The sequence below is a fragment of the Xenopus tropicalis genome, chromosome 2 (genome assembly GCF_000004195.4).
Source record: "Xenopus tropicalis strain Nigerian chromosome 2, UCB_Xtro_10.0, whole genome shotgun sequence".
NCBI classification, from domain to species: domain Eukaryota; kingdom Metazoa; phylum Chordata; class Amphibia; order Anura; family Pipidae; genus Xenopus; species Xenopus tropicalis.
Genome location: NC_030678.2, coordinates 49614345 through 49639824, shown reverse-complemented (window position 1 = coordinate 49639824; position 25480 = coordinate 49614345).

The window sequence follows — 25480 nt, the reverse complement described above, 5'->3', positions numbered from 1 at the left end:
AAATTGTTACAAATTATTACCTTTTTCTCTGTAATAGTAAAACAGTACCTTGTACTTGATCCCAACTAAGCTGCAGGAATACATATTGGTAGAAAAACATTCCTATTGGGTTTATTTACTGTTTTTATTATTTTTAGCAGGCTTAAGGTATGGTGATTAAAATTATGGAAAAGATTCCTTATCTGGAAAACCCAAGATCCTCAGCATTCTGGATAATAGGTAATATATCTGTACTTCTGTTTTCTCCTTAAGACCTTCATTACTTTATGCTAAATATGGACAAATGCATGCCAACAGCTTTAATACTAACTAGATCATAATTACATTAAAGGCATGGCACTCTGTGCCAGACACTCATAAACTGATAAAGAGAGTTTGCCTGTTATTGTGTTATAAAATCTAACAAGGTACCCATTTTATGGTACAACAGGTGCAGAAAGAAATTATCATTCACCTTGCTGTGTAATTTCATCCAGCTTTAAAACTGCATGTATGGTTCCTGTACCATTTATGATGGTTTAGAACAAGAGGCATTTTACAATTTGTCAGATACAAATGAGCAGTGTCTACCTCTCTTAAACCGCTTGGAATTAGCAAAGAGATTAAAGCCTTTCAGATTCTATGCCATAAAGAATCAATTCATAAATACTATGGGGCCGATTCACTAAAGGTTGATAACGCTTATGACTTTGATGAATCGGTACTTAATTATTGCATGCTTTTTAACGCAAAAAAGCATGTGATAATTAAGTACCGATTCATCAAAGTCATTTTGCATGCCTTAAGATGCATATGGCATGCGTTATTTACTTTGCATTGCGTTAATTAGCGAATAGAAATAAAACGCACGATTCACAAACACATATGAAGCGTTAAATGCGCTAAATATCACATTAGTCTGTGCGAATATTAACACCTACTTGGGGCAGGCGGTACTTAAAGAAAATTGTGGTTCGTGAGCTTTTGGCAATGCAACATGGACTTTTCAGTGGGATTTTTTAAAGTCTGTGTTGGCCCTAGAGTGATGCATCCTCCAGTTTTCAGGGAAATGGTAATTTTCAGAACAGTAGTTTTCCGAAAGTAATGGTTACGTGCGTAATATATATATTATATTATATTGCGTGCAACAGGAAATAACGCACACGGCTGGAAATAATGCAAGAAAATCGCTCATGGCGAGTTAAATAACTCAAAGAACATCGCTTCTTAATTATGACGTGTGTCCTTTTAGTGAATTGATTGTTAAGTTGCAAAAAGAAAGAAGTGATAAAATTTTTACCGCATGCTATAAATAGCGCTCGTTTTATCGACCTTTAGTGAATCGGCAACCAATATGTTTTGTTTTCTTCTGTATAATTGTAGGACGCTTTGGATTCAGAAGGCTTATACCAACATAACCACTTAACAGGCTTTATTTAAATAAGTAAAAGTCAATGGGCAACACTTTTTTTTACCGGGCAACATTTTTTACAGCCATTGGAGTCTATGGCTGTTTTATCACCGGCAAAACCTGGCAAATAAAATTCCCTAGTCACTAGTTAAAAGGCACAGTAGTAGACATGAAGTTGAATAAACATATTTTCGCATTTGTTTCTTATTGGAATACTGCATTTTTAAACAGCAAATAGAGGCAAAAGAACACATTCAGTAGTGTGTTCTGTGTGTGTTGTGCAATTTCAGGTGCAGTTACCATATTTTTTTCCCACATGCACCATTTTCCCCAGATTCCAGCACCACTGCGGCTGCAAATGAGCAATTCTCTTAATGCTGGGCCTACCACAGTTGCATCCAATTCGCCAAGTCAGTCTGGTGACATAATCCTTTTTTCCTATTCTTTTAATGCAAATGTGCGGTGTCTGTTGACTCAGGACATTAAGGGAGGAGAAAAAAGCTCATTGATGATTTGTTGCCTTTGGATTACTAGAATTGTATCAAAATGTGTATGGTATTACTTTACTCCTAAACAGAACAATATTAGGTTTATTCTAGACTGTAGTCCATCCCCTTTACAATATAAGGTAAAGCTGTAATAAAAATGTGCACATTTTTTAAAGTAAGCATTTTTTTCCACTGTAGCTCATTATCCTTGATACTTTCAGAGACACTGTAATGTAAAAATAAAAGAATCACATTAAAAGATAATATTCTATTATACCCCTTGGCTTAAGAAGGGCCATACTTATTTCCTTTTAATCCAACATGTAGAGTAAATAATCCGAAATGGAAAGATTGTTGAATTCGGTAAAGCTGCAAGCTACCCATAAAATAATGTCCTTTGGTTTATATCATCTTTTGATCAGTTAATTACATTTTAACTGGGTGCAGTAATGCAAACGGACACATATAGGCCAGTGAACTTGGAGGCAGGAATATCAAAAATATGTTTGCAGCACAATTAGTAGTGGAAAAAAAAAACTTTTACATAAGCAAATTGCAGCTTTAGGAAATAATTATTAACTTCTAAAGGATGTGGAAAGAAATGGGATTGCAAAGAAAATATTTGTTTGTATATTTTTTTTATTGAATGCATTCATTATGTTGCACCAGAAGATGGTTCCGAGAGCTTAGCATTGTGTGCTGGGATTAAGAAACCAAAATCACCAGACTAATTTACTGTTTCTCAGAACATTTTTACTCATCAAGTAATTTTCAATTTATTTTTAAGCAGTTTAGTAAAATTGCCTACACAGCTTTCCATGTTTTTTCACTCATCTGCAAAGCCAGAAAAAAAGGAGGGTGGTTCATCTTTAAGTTAACGTTTAATAAGTTATAAAATGCCCCATTATTAGCAGTTTTCAATTGGTCTTCATTATCTATTCTTTGTATTTTTTTAATTATTTGCCTTCTTCTTCTGCCTCTTTCCAGCTCTCAAATGGATGTCAATGACCCCTGCAGCCAAAAAACTATTACTCTGGGGGACTACAATTTTATTGTGATTTTTACATTGTTTTACTTATCTTTCTATTCAGCTCCTCTCCTTTTAATTTTTTAATGTTTCGTTCAAATCACTCTGTAGTAGCTAGGATACATTGGATCCTACCAACTAGATAGCTGAAGAGCTGCTGCATAAAAACTGGAATAATTAAAAAACCACAACAAATAAATGAAAAAAATGAAGATCAACTGCAAACTGCCTCAGGTGGGATACAAGAGTTTTGAATCCCAGAACTTTATTGTAATTCTGGAGGGTTTTTTTTTGCTCCTCCCCATTTCCCAGAAAAAGCACGTAGAAGATAAAGGGAGAGGAGTAAGATGAGATGGAGAAGAGTTATTTATAGAACAGAATCTAAGAAGACAATAGGAGAAACAAAATGAGCAAATAAAGGTAGAGCAAGGTAGAAGGAGGTTTTGCTGTGTTATGGCACACAACACCCAGACAAGGGGGCTGATTTACTAATCCATGAATCCGAATGGAAAACATTCGGATTGGAAAACGAACATTTAGCGACTTTTTCGTATTTTTTGCAATTTTTTCGTCGCCGTTACGACTTTTTCATAAATTGTCGCGACTTTTTCGTAACCATTGCGACTTGCACGAATTGTTGCAACTTTTTCGTAGCCGTTACGATTTGCTCGTATATTGTTGCAGCTTTTTCGTATTGAGCGCTCGTAAACGGCGGGCAAACCTTTCAGACTTTGCATGATTTTGGAAGCCTCCCATAGTACTCAATGGCACTCTGCAGCTCCAACCTGGCCCAAGGAAAGTCACGATACTGAAGCTTGAATGAATCCGAAACTGTCGTACTCGGCGCGACGGCTACAAAAAAGTCGCGACAATTCGTGCAAATCATAATGGCTACAAAAAAGTAGCGACAATTTACGAAAAAGTCGTAACGGCTACGAAAAAGTCGCGACAATTTACGAAAAAATTGCAAAATACCGATCATTACGAAAAAAACACATTTGTACGATTTTCCGACGTTCGTGGATTAGTAAATGTGCCCTAAGGTGTAGTGATGAGTGACTCCTGTTTTTCTTTGCCGAAAAATTTGCAAAATCATGAAAAATTTGTGAAATGCAACTACCACACAACTTTTTCCTTGCTTGGCGAATATTTGTCACTGAGAATGTTTGCACCAAGCGAAATGGCAATGCCTGGCAAAATACCAAAATGGATTTGCTTTAAAGTTGGTAAAACCAGAAAATGTTAGTGGGTAAGGCTCATTATAAAAGTGGGTGTGGCATATAATTACGGGAGCCGCTTATTTTTAACATGCCATGCTACACACAGTGCACATATACCCACATAGTATACCCTCACTTGTTAAACCCCAGTTCAAGCACTGAATATAGGGGTAGTTAAAGACCACCTGTGCAGTTGTGGAGCTGCTAAATTGGCCACAGTTAGCGGCAGATTTATCAAAAAATGAAAATTAGAGCTCAACAGAGAAAAACATCCTTTCTATTAATTCCTATGGGATTTTTGAAGCATATTTATCAAATGGTAAACTTTAACTTTCACCCATTGATAAATAAGCTTCTAAAAATTCCATAAGAATGAAATAAAATTGTGAGAAGTTTTCTGTGGTGAGCTCTAATCTCACATTTTTATAAATTTGCCTCATGTTGCTCATAAAAGCCTATTCATTAAAGGAGCTCCATTTACTTCCATTTAGTTGCTTCCATTTAGTTGAGTAAACAGCTTTACAAGCTTTCTCAGTTTGTTTAAGATAGCAGCTGCCATTTTAAGTAGCTTTCTGCCTGCAGTCTCCTAAGGGAGGGGGGAGGAAGTTCTTAGCATTCTCGTGGGAGGGGGAGCAGGAGAGGGGAAGAGGAGAGAACCGGCGAAAAATTTTGGCCACAGGAATTAAGGATGTTTCTGAGAGAGGAAGTCAGACACTGAAACATCATGGTTACAAAAAAAGAGACAAGAAATCCTGTGTTTCTTTTGATAGAGGTGCAGCATTACTATAAGTGCTTATGACTCTATTTACATACCCTGTTTCCCCGAAAATAGGACATCCTCCGAAAGTAAGGCACCCCCCCGATTTTTCACCCCCCTTGGAAAATAAGGCACCCCCCGAAAATAAGACACCCACCTAGGGCTGGGCGATAAATCTCGCCCAAACGATGGAATAAATGTGTACTGTATTCTTCTTCATGGAAAATTAAGACATCCCCTGAAAATAAGACCTAGTGCATATTTTGGAGCTTAAAAAAATATAAGACAGTGTCTTATTTTCGGGGAAACACGGTACACCTTACTGATAAAGCTTACTTAGTTATTACCTTTACTTCTCCTTTAAGCAATCAAATAAGAATTTAGCGCAATTCACAGATATGATTGTAACAATGTTGGAAGCTGTTTAATTGACACAGACAAGCACAGATGTTCAGCCTGGATACTAACAAAGAAATCCATAATGGCAAGACAAGCAAGGCTCCTCCAAAGGCTCCACAGTTAACATGCAGCACGTTAAGATGGTGTAACCAAGACATAGTCTAGAGCAGAGAAAGTGTGCCTCAAGGAAAGTCAAGGAGAGGAAGCATGGAATTGAATACCTGGCATCAAGTGGCAATTAAGTACAACGCCAGCAAAACACAGCTCACACTGGATGCTCATCCAAGAAATCCATAATGGCAAGACAAGCAAGGCTCCTCCAAATACAGTTGTGCAGCACATTAAGATTGTGTGGCCAAGGCATTGTCTAGGGCAGCGAGGAGCATGGGATGTGCCAATGTATGAGAAAAATCAAGCAGCTGCCCATAAATGCAGGTGTTGGAAAGAAAGGCAGTTTTGGAAGAGATGTGACGGTTCAGTTCACAAGGCAGGCGTCCTAACCCCTAGCTGGCTGACGACGCACGCCCATTTTGGCAAATTTGTTGCCAAAAGCAAAGTCACACTTACAGAAACATCCCAAAAAGAGTGAGGAATCTGGGATTGCCCTCAGAAGCAAGGCCATAGGCTAGGTTTAGCAATGTACAGGCAGACAGCCCTTCCCATTGAGTTTCAAGCGTCTCAATGTGTCCGAGGTGGAAATTGAACTTTCTGTTGGCAAGGCAGCCACCTTAACCCCTAGGCTGCTGGAGGCATTGTCCAGGTTGGGTACATTTATTGCCTAAATTTTTTAGCTAGTGGTCCTTCATGATGATAAAGCAAATTCACTTTAACAAAAACATCCCAAAAAGAAAGAAGAAACAACCTTTCAAACAAAGCTGCAGAGCTGGTCAATCTGTTCATGATGCACATGGGCTTTCACAAACAGTCAAGCCCTTCCAATCTGACCAAAGCAGGAGTTAAACTCACAACCTTACACTTGCAAGGCACCCACCTTAAACTCTAGGCCGCTGAAGACACACAGTACGCCTTTCAAATTTGTTGGCTGGTGGTTCTTCTTAATGATGAAGCAAAATCAATGTAAACATATAGTAACTAGGAATGAAGCAGCTATTGAACTTGCAACCTTCTTCTTATAACACAGCTGCTCTTTCCACCACACCGCTGATGCCATACGGTGATTCAGGCAAGTTAGGTAGAAAGGGAACCACACTTTCCAAACTAAGGGGCAGATTTATCAAATCGCGAGTTTGAATCCTGAATGGGAAAAATTCAGATAGGAAACAAAAATTTCTGGTTTGAAAGTGTGCCCCAAGGAGAGGAAGCATGGAATTGAATACCAGACATCAAGTGGCAATGAAGCACAACAACAGGAGAACACAGCTCACACTGGATGCTCATCCTAGAAATCCATAATGGCAAGGCTCCTCCAAACACAGTTGTGCAGCATATTGAGATTGTGTGGCCAAAGCATTGTCTAGGGCAGAGAGGACCATAGGAGGTGCCAATGGATGAGAGAAATAAAGCAGTTGCCCATAGATGCAGGTGTTGGAAAGCAGGGCAGCTTTGAAAGAGGCAGGAGGGTACCTTTTTTTTTTGGAACATGCAATGCTATTACACCCTACAAGCCAAGCTAGTCCTCCCCAACAGCACCTGATGCTTCTTGAAAAGCTGCCCCTCAATCCACTACACTGTTGAAAACTCAGGCTTGACTAGCAAATGGTTCTTCATGGACAATCAAGAAAACTCTAACCAAACCATACTAAAAAAACAGATGTGGGAAGAATATGTATTTTAACTCTCAGCCTTCTTCTTCTTATAAAGCAGGAGGTGCTAACAGAAGTGAGAAATCAGGTAGCCTCTCATAGATGCAGGTGTTGGAAAGAAAGGGGGTTTTGGAAGAGGCAGGAGGGTACTTTTTGTTTTGTTTTTTGGGACATGCAATCTATGCCAGCCAGCCAAGCCAATCTAGTCTTTCCCAACACTGCCTGCTGCTTCATGGCCACTTTTTTAAAAGCTGCCCCTCAAGCCACTACACTGTTGAAAACTCAGGCTTGGCTGGCAAATGGTTCTTCATGGACAACCAAGACAACTATAACCAAACCATACTAAAAAGACAGATGTGGGAAGTATCTGTAATTTAACTCTCAGCCTTCTTCTTCTTATAAAGCAGGAGGTGCTAGGTGTAGGAAAAGAATTGGGTTTTGGAAGAGGCAGGAGGGTACTTTTTGGGTTTTTTTGGAACATGCAATCGAGGCCACCCAGCCAAGCTAGTCTTTCCCAATACTGCTTGCTGCTTCCTGGCCACTTTTTGAAAAGCTGCCCCTCAAGCCACTACGCTGTTGAAGACTCAGGCTTGGCTGGGCTAGTGGTCCTTCTTGAAGAACCAAAACAATTGTAACCAAACCATCAGATGTGGAGGAAATGGTAGCTACTCTTTCCCCCACACTACTGAAGCCGCAGGGCAGGTTTTCAAATTAGGTGGCAGATGTGACGGTTCAGTTCACAAGGCAGGCGTCCTAACCCCTAGCAGGAAAGTTAAGGAGAGGAAGCATGGCATTTAATACCTGGCATTTTGGAACATGCAATCTATGCCACCCAGCCAAGCCAAGCTACTGTATGTGTAAGCTTCATACAGTATAGCTTTGGACTAGATCCAGAAATATGTGTTTACATGCAATTACCTGCAAACAAATACTTCTAGTTACTTTTCCTCCATTTGTTTAAAAAGATTTTTGTATTAAAAATAATTTAATATATTTTTCAAGGGGACTGCTCAATTCACTCTTCACTTTCAACCATCCCTCTAAACCGCATTGTTACCCATTTCTGTCTCATGGTGTTTCATTAAGGTATGTACCTTAATGAAACACCATGAGGCAGAAATGGGTAAAATGGCCACAGCATTTATTCACATTTTATCAAATAAATAAGACCTTGCCAGCCTCAAGGCAATATTTAAAGCAAGAATTCCATACGAGATTGTTACTATGTTTGCCATTCCTCACTGAAGACTTGACAAAATGTCATTATATCCACCACTAAGTATTAGGCTGCCTCTGTCTAAAGAGAGGATGGCCCAAAACTCTGCTACCAGCAGGAGCTGCATCTCCCACCATGAGAGAAGTTCAGCAGCCCTGCTGCCGGTCCTTAATCTGCAGTGTCTCGATGATAGAAAATCAACCAACCGTGTAGTCAAAGGAGAGAACCTCTTATCTCCCTGTTATAAAATTTAATGTGCAGTGCTCTGACAAGATCCTACTGTTGCTGTGACAAATAAAACTTATAGGAGAAGGAAAGGCTAAGTCACTTGGGGGTGCCAAAATGTTAGGCACCCACAAGTGACTTTAATGGCTTACCTTGTACCCCGGGCTGGTGCCCCTGTACGGAGAGAACAGCATCAGCCCAGGGTACCTGTAGTGAGCGCTTCCTCTTCCTTGTTTGCACATGCGCAGTAGAGTGAAAAGCCGAACTTCAACAAAAAATTGGCTTTTCACTCTAATGCGCATGCGCCGGCCCAGCGATTCTGCCAGCAGAAGACATATGGAAGGAGGAAGCGCTCGCTACAGGTACCCCGGGCTGGTGCGGTTTTCTCCGTACAGGCCATGTGACTTAGACTTTCCTTCTCTTTTAAAATACATTATCATATATCCACTTTTTGATTCAGAGGAAGGCGAAAAACCCAGCCTGGAGCCTTTGCCAATTATGCCTCAAGAGGGAAAAAAAATTCCTTCCTGACCCCCATGGAAACATTCCCTGGACCAAGGATTTGACATTCAATTAACATGAATGATACCATGCATATTTTCACATTTATACTGTATAATGTTTCTGATGCCACAATATAACAGTGCATGAAGGAAATCATCCACATTCGGTTATTAACAGATAATATGAGAACATTAAGAAGAGAAACTCCTGGCATTTCACAAAATATGTAAAAAAGAGGGGACAGTGGGTGGGATGTTTTTACCTGCTCAGAAGATAGGAAGTGAACTGCTTCTCTCGTGACATCACATCCCTATCCTTCTCCACCCCCAGCCCAGCTTTCCCCTGCCTTGACTCATTGCTTCTCTCCCAATCACAGATACATCTGATTCTGCCAATCATTAAACATAAACCAGTGTAATCCGGCTGCTGGTCATTCAAATCTTTTGTCATTAAGCCCCCTGCGTTTATAGCTCCAGGGCCTTTCCTTTCTCAGCCACACTAAGGGGTTGATTCACTAAATGCTATTTATAGCATGCGTTAAAAATGTTATCACTTCTTATTTTTTGCGCTCGTTTCACTAAAAGGACAGGCGCCATAATTAAGACGCGATGTTCTTCGCGTTATTTAACTCACGATGAGCGTTTTTCTTGCGTTAATTCCCACAGTGTGTGTTATTTCCCGCTGCACGTGATATATTTCACTGCTTGCTATATTAGCGCTCGATTTTACGCATGTAACCATTACTTTCGGGAAACTACTTTTATGAAAATGACCATTTCCCTGAAAACTGGAGGATGCATCACTCTAGGGCCAACACCGACTTGAAAAAATCCCACTGCAAAGTCCATATTGTGTTGCCAAAAGCTCATGAACCACAATTTTCTTTAAGTACCGCTTGCCCCAAGTAGGTGTTTATATTCGCACAGACTATTGCGATATTTAGCGCGTTTAACGCTTTATATGTGTTTGTGAATCATGTGTTAGTATTATTTCTATGCGACAATTAATAAAATGCGAGGTAATAACGCAATGGCGCAGTGCGTTTTTTTGCGCATGCGATATGCGTCTTAACGCATGCGAAATGACTCGGGACTTAATTATTGCATACTTTTTAACGCAAAAAAACATGCAATAAGCATTATCGACCTTTATTGAATCAACCCCTAAATATATTGACATCTCAAAAGCATAAAAAAAAAGTCCTATTGTCACAAACATTTTTTCAGTGTCTTTTTTATTCGTGCTTTTTGCATTTGGATCTTTCGATAAATGACTGACATTCACGATAATGAATTTAGTTGTGGTTTCAAAAAACTCTTAAACCACAAAAATCGGAATGTTTAGTGCCCCCCTTAGACTGGTGGCCCCCAATTAAATCTCTGATACAGCAAATAACGAATGTCAACTGAATGCTTTGCCACAACCAAAAATGTAAATCACTGGTGGCAAAACATACAGTATGTGGTGCTTTGTTTTCAGAAGCCGCCCAACGTTTCCTGCACAAGGAATTTCAGGCATCTTTGGAAAAGGAAGCAGCACCTATGTCTTCCTAACAGCGATTCACTTTATTGCTGATGGGAGATTTGTCACCTGCGGTAGCTGAGATTTAACTGCGGGTGACAAATCTCCCCACCAGACTTAGATGTACTAAGGGATATACTCTGAATCAGTGCTGTCCAACTGGCAGCCCATGGGCCGCATGCGGCCCGCAACCCCCCTCCGTGTGGCCCCCCACCTGTCTGGCTGCTTTGATGGCTTACCTTTGTGTAAGCTTTAAATGGAATCAGTACTTTGATTAACTGGCCCCCTGCATGGTTCTCACCTCAGGCTCAGGCTGTAATTCCCCTGTATTGTTTAAACATATAATAACCCTGTACTGTTCACACCTTTTAATCACTACATTGTTCACCCCCTGCATTGTTCACACCTCAGGCTCAGACTGTAAGCACCCACAATGTTCACCTGTTCACACCTGTAGGAGCAGTAGAAACCCACAAATAAACCCTGCACACTATAAAAAAACATATACTGAGGTGGTACAGCAATTAAAAAGTTTTTTAATATATACTTATTGTGCAGACTGTAGCAGTGCCAGCATTGTGTCACTGTATGCTTAGGTTTTTATCTTTAAATAAAGCACTTTTGAATTTTATCCGCTGTCCTGGAGTCCGACGAGTGTATGCTGTTTTGTGCCGGATATTGAAACTGTATGCTGCCTGTGTGTAAGGGAAGGTAGAGTATGGCACACACAGGCAGGGTAGGGCAGGCAGAGTATTACACACACAGGCAGGGTAGGGCAGGCAGAGTATGGCACACACAGGCAGGGTAGGGCAGGTAGAGTATGGCACACACAGGCAGCATAGAGCAGGTAGATTATGGCACACACAGGTAGCACAGGTCAGACAGAGTATGGCACACACAGGCAGCATAGGGCAGGCAGAGTATGGCACAACAGGCAGCATAGGGCAGGTAGAGTATGGCACACACAGGCAGCATAGGGCAGGCAGAGTAAGGCACACACAGGCAGCATAGGGCAGGCAGAGTATCACACACACAGGCAGCATAGAGCAGGTAGATTATGGCACACACAGGCAGCACAGGGCAGACAGAGTATGGCACACACAGGCAGCATAGGGCAGGCAGAGTATGGCACAACAGGAAGCATAGGACAGGTAGAGTATGGCACACACAGGCAGGGTAGGGCAGGCAGAGTATGGCACACAGGCAGCATAGGGCAGGAAGAGTATGGCACACACAGGCAGGGTAGGGCAGGTAGAGTATGGCACACACAGGCAGGGTAGGGCAGGCAGAATATGGCACACACAGGAAGGGTAGGGCAGGTAGAGTATGGCACACACAGGCAGCATAGAGCAGGCAGAGAATGGCACACACAGGCAGGGTAGGGAAGGCAGAATATGGCAAGTTTTTGCTGTACTTCCACCATTAATAAGGGTATGGTCATGTGATAAAATGGGTGTGGTTTCAAGTGGGTGTGGCTTAAAAAAGGGGAGTGGTAAAAACTGGCTTCCATTATTGTCCCTCCACCATGTAGGCTGTAAAAATTCCGGCCCTTGGTACCAAAGAAGTTGAGCAGCACTGCTCTGAATGATATTCAGTGATGTCCACATTTTAAAAAAAATGATGTGCCTCAGTCTGTATCTACTATAGATGTGGGGTATTTTAACTGCCCCATCCAGTTTCTAATGTAGATTTGGGGTATTTTAACTGCCGCTTTCTAGGTAGCGCACTGCTTCTCACTATACTATAATCTCCTCTATATAAACTCTATAGAAATGTTTTTTTGGCATTTGCATTATTGTCTGGGTGGGTTTCCACTGGTTGCCCTTGTTTCATACATTGGGAATTGTGATAAGGGAACTTGAATGAAAACTTCATCATCCAGGTACTTATGTGGATGATTAACAATATCTATAAAGTGCTGGGTGAATGTTTTTGTTCTATATAAATCCAGGGAAACAATAGTATTTGTTTAATAAAAAAAAAAAAACAATGCACAAAATCCGACAGCACCTTTTGTTTGTGTATGGTTACTATTAATCTTTGCTTGTTAATTTGTTCTGCTAAGCAGGCTAATTAATGAACAAATAGAATTTAGCAAATAAAATGTTTTCAGTATTGCCTGATTAATTTAATTAAATGTAATAGTTCAGTAATTAATTTTGAAACTGGTAATTAACCCATTGCCCCAATTCTGAGTTAATTTGATTTATTAGGTAGGCTTGCCATTTTTGGAAATCAGCAAAGCAAAGGCACAATACCAAATTGACACATTTTTAATTACAAAGTGGCCAGTTGTCCCTTCAGCCCTTCAGTAAACACAATACTGTTTCACTGGAAGCAGCGTCTGTTCATTTCCCAAGATGCACCCCTATATCTGAGGCCAAGTTTTCATAACCAGGTCAGGGATTAACTATTGTGTGTTTTCTTTATATGAATAAAAGGATTTACGGTATAGTTTATATTAATAATAAAGATGATTTTAGTTGCCCTTTCTTAAATGTTATAAGTAGGGATTTGTCGAAACGGTAAAAAATTTGTGAAACAGGGAAAATGTTGTGCGTCAAAAAAATTGTTGCGCACGAGAATACGTTTGACACGTGACAATACGTTTGACGTGCAACAGTACGTTTGACGCGTGACAATTCTTTTGATGAGAGATAGAGACAATTCTTTTTGGCGCAAGACAATCCTTTTAGTGAGAGACAATTCTTTTTGACGCGAGAGGCAATTCTTTTTGACGCGAGAGACAATTCTTTTTGACGCGAGAAGCAATTCTTTTGATAAGAGAGACAATTCTTTTTGGCACAAGACAATATACTTAACGAGTTAGACAACTCTTTTTTGATGCGCGACAATTCTTTTGGCATCCGTTTTGCAAAAAAAAAAAACGCCAATGGCGAAACGCAGAAATTCGCTGCGAATCCATGCCTGGCGAATTTTTTTTGCCCATCACTAGTTATAAGCTGTAACTTAGCTGAAGCTGTATACAAAAAAGACCTTTATCTAGCAGCATAAAGTGATACCTCACCATTTGCAGAATCCTTATGGCATGAATGTATAAGGTCACTGTCGAAGGACACCTTGCTGGAGGTTAGAAGGGTTATTCATATAACAAGAAATATAAGTAATGAGCTCAGTAGGCCAGTGGCCAAGGATTATGAACCCTTTGAGCAGAGTACAAGAAAATCCTACATATTTAATACAGAACACTATACATACAGTAGCTGACAGAGTCACTGTAGCAGACAAGTAAATAAACTGGATTTTTACAGGAAGCAGGAGATTCCTACCCTCATTTAAGCGTGATTTATAGGGGGCAAATCAGCACAGGAGGAAGGGCAGGGAGCTCAGCATTACAGCAGCTACCAGAAGAGATACTAATGTTAAAAAACTGAACAAAGGAAACAACAAAGCGGTTTTAAAGGAATAAAATATATCAAGTGTAAAAAGAAATGATTGTCATCGAGATTCCTAATTATTAAAATAACAGATTCTATAAAATCATTATGTTTAAATGAGAAGGGAAAGGTTAATCAGTGTGAGGGGTGCAAATTTGTTAGGTTACCCCCGGTGATTATAAGTCATTACCTCTGGATTCTTTTACAAAAGTTTCTGGGCCGGGTTATTGTTCCTGTGAGAGCCACAAAGCCATCATTTCACCTTTCCCAAGAATCTCTTATAGCTGGTATACACAGTATGCACAGGAGAATAAAATTATAACTTGGATGAGAAAAGTCAAATGGATGCTTTAGTCAGTATGTGCGCAGCCTGCAACCAAGATTCCAGAACAGGAAACAACATGGTGGCATGGTGCTTACTAGAACAGGTCCGAGGTAAGCCGTTATAATCATTTTACACTTAACAGTGATGAATCCTTTTTTTTGTCCTTTAATTCTTAAAGGCAAACAATTGCAAAAAAAGTTTCTAGAACGAATTAGGAACTATCAATATAATCGATCTGAAATTCTGTTCCGTTTCTGAAATAATCAAGTTACTCTTCACTACCCCCTATCACCAGTGATGTTGCTTATAGCAACCACTCAGCAATTAGATTTGAACAATCCCCTATAAGTTAGAAACCAAAATCAAAGATCTGATTGGTTGCTACAGGCAACATCGCTGGTCATATTTATCTCCAGTTTTAGTAAACACGCCCTTTAGAATCAGCCTTTGATTGAAAGTCAGGTCAAATACCTTTAATGTGTGTTCCTTTTGCCTAGACAATAAATTAGGGTGAAGAAACACTGGGCTACTAGTAGCAGCTACTTTTTCAAGGCTACTAAACTCCTGAATATACCCTGCCATAGACAATACTGAGAATTGATCAGTAAATGATCAGCATTGTCTTTTTTAGTAGCCGTGACAAGTAGCTGCTACTAGTTGCCCCGTGTGTATTCACCCTTAGAGTTAACTGTTTCAGAAAAACAAACTCCAAGGCAAAACTGAGAATCGGAGAGTAAAGTGTAACTTTATTATTTCAGAAACAGCAAAGCATTTTTAGCTGATCATATTTAAAATATTTCTTATAATACTGAATTTTCATTTAGCAATATCTCCCTTTTAATTATGGTCAGAAAACCAAACCATCACTGCAAAGCTTGCTTTTCTGATGCTGGTGAAGGGAGCCTTGTCCTGAAATGTTGTACTTTTTTTTTATTGCCCTCTGTTGCCAATAACTGGCTTAAGTATGTTGACCTTACGTGTGTCTGCAGCTTCTGTTTCTACTATTGTACGGTATTTCTAATGCTGGAAACATTTCTAGTTATTGAATGCTTCTTTGTGGGTAATATTCCTATGTTTATCCAATTTCAGCTGTCTATTATAAATAGACTGTATGCTTTTTGGGCAGGGGTTTTATGCTACTTTTAAATATTTCTACAGCTGTAGAGCAAAGTAATGTAATCATATGCTATGCGCCACACTTATGGAGTTAATTATAGGCTTCAATCAGCTGTCCATGGTGCTGAAGTCGTACTTATGTATATATGTATGTCTACTTGCTCCAGCAGTAGTTCATTTATATGGTTTATCTCTAATTCAGAGAAAAATACTATGCATCATTCCTGCTTATGTTTTATTAGGTAATGCAGGTTTTTGCACTTTATATAAATAAGTATTTTAATAGCTGTTCCAAAGGAATAGATGCAGCACGAAATTATTTTCTAAGAGAAATTCCACTGAGGCCATCAAACTTACAAATTAAGGCTAAAACGAGCATACCCTATAAACCATTATCGTAAATCATCTATAAGTGAGGCAAGTAAATCAGCCTTTCATCAGTAATACTACTTAGCTCTTAAAGTTGTGTACAGAGCTGTAAAAATCATGGAACCAGTAGGCTTTCTCTTTCCTAGCTGAATAGGATATTCCTTCCCTTAATGCTTTCTATTGATAGATCTAAAGGGCAAATGAAAAGAAAACAGGGGACGGAGCAGATTAATGCACATTTTAAAATGTTAACAAGAGCAATGCTATACCATAATAAAGGGGATTATGACACAGCAAGTACTCCAAATTACAGACAGATCCGGAAAATCCCAGGTCCCAAGCATTCTGGATAACAGATCCCATACCTGTACACATATACAGTACCAGTACACAATCACTGATACATTGCACCTAACTAGTAAATATTTTGAAGCTGCATGCTTTTTTATGGTTTTGCACTTAACACATGGCACAACTGCTGCATTGCTCTTGTTTAGATCCCCTTTAAATACTAACTGAGGCGATAAGATGGTATAAGAACTTAAAAATGCTAGAGATACTGCCACTAGGCACACATACATGGTTACAATGCTAAAGTGCTTAATCAGAAACATTAAATCCTTCCCTATTGGATATAAAAAGACTCCCCAATTACTACAAGTTACATGCATTATGTATTTGCTTCTATTAGTTTAACAAACCTGTATAGCAATAACTAGCATAGGGACAACATGGCCCAGATAATATTGTTTCTGACCTTAAGGTAAGCTTTACAAATTAAATGCTTTAGAGTATTTCATAACGTTTATGTAGGTAAGTTAAAAAGACCCACTTAGCAGTCCCCAGAAACTTACCGTAGCTGGTTAAGATACATTTTTATAATGAGATTCAGCAGAATAGGATTTTATTATATTTTTTTAACTTCTTGCCCCTAGTTGGAACATTCCATTCCCCCAAATCAAGTGATATTTTGAGTGCCTTGCGAATAGCGAAGAGCGAATTCAGGTATGGATTTGCAGTGAAATTCCACATTTCCCTATTGGTGACTGTTTTTGTGAAACTGCGGCAAAAATTTGCAGCAACAAAAGAATTTGCAGAGAAACAGCCCCCATTAAATAAATGTATTTGGCGCAGAAAAATAAATTGTGAACATAAAAAAATTGTTGCGCATAAAAAAAATGCATTTCACACATTTTTCAGCAGTTTCCAAAATTTTTTCAAGGAACCACATGGGACAGATTCCCTCGTCATTACTTGTGAACACGTCTGAGTGCTGCTATGTCACTGCTTCTATGTCTTAGAAGCAACTGATTAATTAGAACTCCCTGGCCAGACCAGATGAAAACTACTCACACAGTGTTTGCTGAAACAAATAGTGAAACATACTAGTGAGGGTTAGCGGAACACAGAAATGTGCCTGCCATTAGAATTATTTATTACATCTATAATATATGTATAGTATGTGGAATTCTTCATATGCTAGACAATATGACTGCAGTTGTCCTCTAGAAAACTCGAGAAAATGCATAATAAGGATTTCTTGCTGAAAGCAAGGATATTCGATATCAGGTTGTCAAGCATGTTATAGTGCTTATAAATGAGCAAAGTGAAAAACAGTTAGATTTTACTGGTTCTGGTTAGTTCTGGTTTACTTCCATTAAGCCCTTAATGTCATCTATTTGGATTGTAATTCTTTGTGAGCAGAGACGATTTATTCGGTAACCTGTTACTTTATTCTGGAGAAAATGAATGTGCTGGACAATGTGATACTGGGAAGTCATGTGAGGAATGGGTTTACTTTAACTGCAGCATTATAAGGAATGCAGGGCTCCGGTGCTTCCTACCAATGGCTCCACACACACTCATTCTGGTCAACTATAATCAGGTTTTCTTTGATGAAGCAATCACACCAGTGGTTCAGGAAACATTAAGGGCCTATTTATTATGCTGTGTAAAAAATCGCGATAAAATTCTGGCAGCTGTGCCTTTAAAGGAGAAGGAAAGGCTAGTAAAGAGTTAATCTCAAGCTGCAGGCATACCTTCAGTTGTCTCAATAGTGCCCTTAAGTCTCCCCATATTTCTCCTATTCAGAAGATCTAAAGCCAAACAGTTAGAAAAAACGCTGAGCTGTGTAAAGAGGATTCCCATAATGCCTCACTCCTTCCCAGACTTGGCGACTTGGGACTGTAGGCGGCGCATGCGCACCCCCCCCTAGCGTCTGGTTGTCATGGTGTGTATGCAGCGGCAGCGGCACAGAACAGAAGTGGCAGCGGCACAGAAGAACAGACAGACAGCAAGCAGGTGCTTGTGGGGGGAGAGGCAAGGTGGGGAGCGGACCGGAGAGAGAGAGAGATCGGACGGGGGGTAGGGTGCTGACAAAACGAAGCAAGCGGGTGCTGGTGGGGGGAAAGGCAAGGAGGGAGCGGACCGGAGAGAGAGATCGAGCGGAGGGGGGCTGAAAAAATGGCGGAGCCGTTCACTGAAACAAGTATGTAGAATGTAGCAGGTGTATCTCTGTAAATCTTTCATTAGGCAAGCCAGAATTATAGCGTTTTTACACAGCAATAGTAGTACTATTTAATAGTGTGCTTCATAGGTTTTGACTTTCCTTCTCCTTTAAGCCAGATAACTTTTATGCTGTCTGCCGGTGCTGAAAATGTGAAAGAAATTTCTGATCTGCCAAGGTTAGCATTTTTTTTTTGCAGTAAACTTTTTTAGCATTTTAGCATTTTTAGCTTAAAGGTCATAAAGGAGACATAGCTTGGCTTTCACCCCCAAAACAGATTACAGCTGACATTGATGCTGAACCAGAGAAATAGTAAAGGGCGAATCTGTCCCATTTCCTTCGCCAAAAAGTTTGTATGGACTTTTTTTTCACAGCAAAACCAAGCAAAAATGTCACTTATCACTACACCTGCACTAAGAGTCCTGTAAAATCCCGTCAGCAGTTATCCCACCTAGAAAATGTTATAATGTCATGGATATCAAGATCCAAGTTTAGAGAAAATCACAACATTGTGACAACATTAACTTCCTTTAGCACGGCGTGCAAGACCAGTGTTTGCCCAATGAATACTGCACTGCCAGCATTCCGCAGCAATGTACTCATGAAGGTCAGGGCATGTCACACAGGCACCCCTCTTGCATTCAGGTTCTCACTAAATCACCCTTGTATAAGTTATTATATATCTTTAAGTCCTGTTTCTGCTACATTTGTTCACATTTTGGTAGAGGTTCTTGTTGTCATTCATTACTATAACATCTATTTAAGATAACACACAGTGTGACACCTAGGGGCACATTCATTAAAGTACAAGTTCGAATCCCAAATTGGGAAAAATTCAGATTAGATACGATAATTTCTGATGATTGCAAATATCACAAAAATGCTTAAGAAAATTTTTTATTAGTCACAATAATATCGTATTGTCGATCCGAAAGTCACAAAATTTTCATATTCGAAAGATCGTAAACAGCAGGAAAACCTTTCCGATTGATCCTTCTGTGCATGATTTTGGAAGCCACCCATAGGACTCAATGGCACTCTGCAGCTCCAACATGGCCCAAGGAAAGTCACGATACCGAAGCTTGAATAAATCCGAAACTTTTGTACTCTGCGCGACAATACGATTTTGTTGCACAAATTTTGTCGCAAAGTATAAAAAAGTCACGCAAAGTACGAAAAAGTGGCGCAAATGTACGAAAAAGTCGCAGAAGATATGCACAGTATGAACAAATCTTAATTTTTTGTATTTCGGACCTGTCGTACTTTGATTAATCAGCCCCCTAATATGCCGTATATAAAAACATGATAAATCTTGTCCTTTTTCCATAATTTGGATCACCATATCTTGAGTCTACTAAAAAGTATTTAATCATTAAATACACCCAATAGGATTGTGTGCCAGTACTATGCATTTATGTTACCACTGAATACAAAGTACAGTATTATTACAGAAAAAATAAATAAAAAAATACTATTACTTGCTTAAAATGGAAGACAGCCTTTCCATAATTCAGAGCTTTCTGGATATTAGGTTTTGGATAAGAGATCCCATACCTGTACTTGTGGTGAAGTACCATCTATATGTTATCATACAGGCATTTTCACTTGAAACTTCCAGTCTGCTATGTTTCCTCAGCAACTATTAGAGCCTGCTAGCTGCCATGCATAAATAGGAGTGCGCAGCAAACAACCAGTTAACGTTTCTATCCACTTACACTTACTAACATAAATATCTTACTACTAAAAACTATTTCTTAATAACAGCTTGGAAAAGTACAATTGTATGCAATAGTATAAGATGAGAAAACTTGGAAGCAAATCAGTGCATGTTTACAAAGATAAAGATTATGCTTTCAGTGTCTATGAAAGGTCATGTTCCTGAACTGCACCCTGAAATGGTAGGTCAGCAGCAGGGCTTATGCCATTAGCACACTGCTTGGGTTCCCTGAATTCTGCTGCCATAACCTGTATACTAAATCCATGATTCTGATTAGACCTTTTACATGGCTTACTGGAAACACAATGTGGTCTGTGGAAATAGGATTTACCTCAAAATGACTGGACACTCTAAATGCCTCAGAATTTTTCATTCCGTTAAAGGAGAACTCCGACTTCTGAACCAAAAAACCCCCCAGAAACCCCTAATATACCTATCACTGTAATTTTTAAAAAGTCTGAATAAATACCATTTGTATATGCTGAAATCAAGCTGCAAAACAGTTCTTCTCTTTCTGCTTAATTTGAAAGGGGAGGAGGGACTAAAACATTGATGTTAAACATTGTAACAACTTCTCCACAGCTTAAATAGCATGCAGGAACTACATAACCCACAATGCATTGCACTAAAATGTTTCCTTATTGACATCACATGTCCTTATTGATATCACATGGTTAGGGGATTGTGGGATATGGGGAATGCAGGCTTAAGGCAGGCTGAGGACAGTTGACTACTGTTTATTTGAGCTAGATCAGCAGGAGAACAGGGGGCTAGCTTAGGTAATAGCAATAAGTGAATCTGCCTCGTTTCGCTTTGCTGAAAAATTAAAATTTCGGCAAAACTTTTGACAAATTTTTTGATGCAACGGCAACTTTTTTTGGAGCTAATTTACTGCTGTGAAATTTTGTGGCTGTTTCGGGAAAAAAATTGCTGATGCCGAAATAAAGAATTTTGCTGCGAATCCATGCCTGGCAAGATAATTCACTTGTCAGTATTTGGTAACTGTTCCAAACCATTTTTTACATTAAAAATCATGCAAAAGCTGCATATTTTTAAATTGATGTATATTGCAAAGTTGCTTGAAATTATGTTTATTTTTTTTTATTTTTTTTAAAGATTAAGTTGTGTTGGGTGGAGTTCCCCTTTAAGTACTGTAGGTACTAGTCATTTTCTTCATGTAAGCATATTGGAATCAGGAATGACTGATAAATTGAGACCTAGGTATAGTGCAAAAGCAGTGCTGTAAATTTGTTTTTTGTTTTTTTTTCATTTCTAATTTTTATTGTACAGATACAGGGATCTTATTCTGAAAAACCCCTAAAATATGTTTACAGTTTAACATTGGTTGCTGAGGCTATGGCAGAGCATTATCAAGGTGGGCCGCCTCCATTATGTCCGCCAGGCTTGTGCAGATGGCTCAGCAAACTTAAGGCAGTGCAGCCAGACAATCAGTAGTAGTAGAAGTAAAACGGAGAGTACTTTTGGCAGTGTCCTTGAGAATATTGAAGTGCCAAATCATTATGGGTTCAGCTAAGTAGTGTTTTTTTATGCAGATATAAACTTCCATGTGCCATCATGACAGAAAAATTCACTATTATGGCCTGAACATCTGCATGCATTTGGTTAATGGCACATTTGAGTGTGAGGTATCTGTCTATCTGTCTATTTTTCTATCCAGCAGTCATGTGATCTGATTTATTTATAGCATTTTGAGTTGCAAATGCAAAACACTGCATCTATTAGATGATTTCCTATATTACAGAATGCCAAAATTGTATTGGTCAGTAGGTCAGTTGGTAGTCTGTTTCCAGCTTTGCCCAGGACACCGACGGCACCTATGCCTGCTGTTTTAATTAGATTGTTTGGCCCTAGGACCAAACAATGGAATTAGCCCAATATTTCCTACCCGTAGATTTGTGGCAGCATACATTTAGGGGTGGCATGCCGCCCAGCCACATGTAAATGTTGCTCACACATGTAGAAAACTTCAGCGCGTCCTTTCCTTAGTGTTCTGTAGGTAAGCTACAAGGACTTGCATGTGCACAAACCTGGGGGGGGGGATGAAGAATGGGAGTGGCCTATGGTGCCCTCATCAGAAATCCAGCACTAGGCATTAGGGATGTAGAGAACATCGCCAAAAATGTTCGCGGACCCGTTCGCGGACTTTCGGCAAAACTCGCGAAATTTGCGAACACCATAGACTTCAATGGGAAGGCGAACTTTAAAACCTAGAAAAGCCATTTCTGGCCAGAAAACTGATTTTAAAGTTGTTTAAAGGGTGCCAAGACCTGGACAGTGGCATGCAGGAGGGGGATCAAGCAAAAATTTCTCTGAAAAATACTTTGTAAAAAAAACGCCAAAAATAACGCCAAAAAAAAAATGCAAGCTATTCCTATGTATACGCAAAGGCGAAAAACCGAAGCGAAAAAACGCGGCGGAAAAAACCGAGGTGAAAAAACGCGGCGCAAAAAAAAAACGCGGCGAACCCAAAATGGCGAACCGCCAAAAGTTCGCGAACACCCGATGTTCGCGCGAATTAGTTAGCCGGCGAACAGTTCGCTACATCTCTACTAGGCATATCGGGAGAAGATCCGCTCGCTTGGCTACCTCGCCAAACAAGTGGATCTTACGTGTATGGCCTCCTTAACTCATAGCTGTTTTTACTTTCAGCAGTCTAAATGATACAGTGTTGGCCTCCTCATACTTCACATGAATCTTTATGGCTTAACTTAAAAAAGTGGAGCAAAGTAAAATTGGAGTAATAGCAATTAAGTAAAATGAATGTCATATTCATAAAAGCCTGACTTCAGTTTTGTGAATGTGGCATGAAAATGGTATTCCAACCTTTGTAAATATGTTGTCAGAATTTCTGGGATAAAGAAACCTTTTACTCCACTTTAACTGCACTTTTCCAGCTACCAGTACACTGTGCACACTGCCCAAGTACCACACACAGGGCTGCTGTCTGGTTAGATCATGATCCTTTATGTCATCTCTCTTTTATAGTGTTGCCACAATGGAATCGCCATGATCATTTTCCCAGATAGAAGTGATACATAACCACAATATTTGCTGCAATCATTTGGAAATAGACTAATGATCTGTCTATATGTTATATTTTATTTTTGCATCCTCTTGAATAAAGAAGAGATTAACAGTTTGTATTTTTTACCCAAGACATGCTGACATTATCTCTTAATGAGAATAAGATTGTCCCGGGGGTGGTAATGCTTCCCATTATGTGTGACTGATTAACAACTACGTATATCTATTCTGACTCATCTGTTGATCCCTCTCTGACTGTGACTCAAAGCTGTAACTGGTAATAACAATAACGCCTCCAAGAATATAAGCATTCATTTGTATCTTGCCTCGAGTACTTTGAAAGACATGTTGAATGGTATGCTTAGGGTCACAAGGGTGTTGTTTTAAATATTTCTGTCACTGGTTGTTAAATTAACTTAGGTTTAAAAAGAGTGCATCAGTTTTCATCATATTAAGGTCTATAAGCAGAATAAACAATTTTGTGTTGGAAACACATAGGGGCAAATTTATTATGCTGTGTAAAATGAAATTCCCCGAAAAACGGTGTAAAAACTGTAAAATAAATGGAGATGTTCACCATCTGAACGCCAGATTTTACACTGTTATTTTATCTAAGTTCCGGCAGAAGAAAAAACACATAAAAAAAAATCACTCCAAATTTACACGGCAATGGCCGTTTTGTTGCCATTTTTTACACAGCATAATAAATCTACGCCATAGTATTTCACGAAAAAGTCGCGACAATTCACGAAATTTGTAATGGCTATGAAAAAGTCGCGACAATTCGTGCAAGTCGTAACGGCAATGAAAAAGTTGCAAAAAATACAAAAAAGTCGCAAAATGTTCGTTTTCCAATCCGAATTTTTCCCATTCGGATTCGTGGATTAGTAAATCAGCCCCCAGGAGTACTTTTGCAGCAAACTGGTACTAATAACTTTTATTGCCCAAGACAATAGCAATGTAATGCTGGATAATTAATACTCCTCATGAGGATGGAATGGCAGGAAAATAAAGGCACAAGATGCAGCAGAAACAAATGATGCGCCACTATGGAGGACCAGCTTAGTTAAGTAGGTTTATGTCCTTAGGGTTTCTATTTACAGCTGACTTGAATCAGGGACCTGAGCTATGTCTGAATTCCCTGATGCTACTGCAGCACCTTCACTAAAGCAGCAGAGCCTATAAAGAGGACGATTCCCGCTGTCTCTCCTGGTTGGAGCAAAGAAGCTGCTCTTGCTAGCTAAGACTAATTGTTCATTTTCCTAGAAAGTGCTATAACAAGAACTAACCTGCTCTTATTATTCCTTGTTCACGGGGTCCCTAGTCCTCGACTTCACTAGAGGTATTGGTTCCTCTAGGGCAGTTATGCCCAACCAGTGGCTCATGAGCAACATATTGGTTTCAGTGCCCCCAAACCAGGTAGTTATTTTTGAATTCCTGACTTGGTGACAAGATTTCCTACCAAATAAAGCCTCCTGTAAGCTGATAGTGTGCATAGAGGCTGCCTAATTGCCAATCTTAGCCATTATTTGGCACCTCCATGAACTTGTGATGTTTGTGTTGCTCTCAAAGTCTTTTTACATTTGATTGTGGTTCACGAGTAAGAAAGGTTGGGGTTCCCTGCTCTAGGGCATCACAGTTTCTGGAGCCTTTGTTATCCCAGGTTCAGAACATCCACCTAGTTGAACAGATGCAGGCAAAACAGAAATTTTTCTAATTTCTGCTGTCAATTTACCAAAACCAGCATTTTTCATTTTTAACCCTAATTCCTAGCACAATTTCACAATTTTCCTTTTCACGTTTTTAATTAAATGGTATGCTAATAATGCTAATGTGCATTATTGTGCACTTTTCCATTCATCTTTATCTTTTCCATATAGTGAAAATATCACTATAGGGTTTAAAGCTAAAGGGAATGTTAACCCTATAGGTCCCTACACTTCCATCATATCATATTTTAAATAAAAACAAATTGCTTACTCAATGCTCAGGTCAGCTTAGGTGCAGAGATTGTCAGTGGAGATAGAGACTTACTTATTCTTGTGTATAGCACTAATCTGATTGGCTAAAATATATGCAAATAAATGAGGAAGTTCCCAGGCATGCACAGAAGGAAATAACCCTGCTCTGGGACCAGATGATGAGGAGCACAAGCAACAGGGGCAGTGGAAAAGCAGTGGGGAGGACATGAGGAAATGAACTATTGCACATCCATGGGAGGCGTGATGTGGCTCCTTTCCTCATGTCCTCCCCACTGCTTTCCCAATGGATTAGTGCTATGCACAAAAATAAGTAAGTTTGGGCATGCTCAGAAGCACCTCTGACATCCTGACTGACTCTATCCCCACTGACAATCTCTGCACCTAAGCTGACCTGAGCATTGAGTAAGCAGTTTGTGCAATGGCCTAGGGGCACCCAAACTATGAATCCGGAGCTGACAACTCCAAAAGTGCTTTTTTAGACAACCCCTTTATTGTGCCTATATTATATGGTC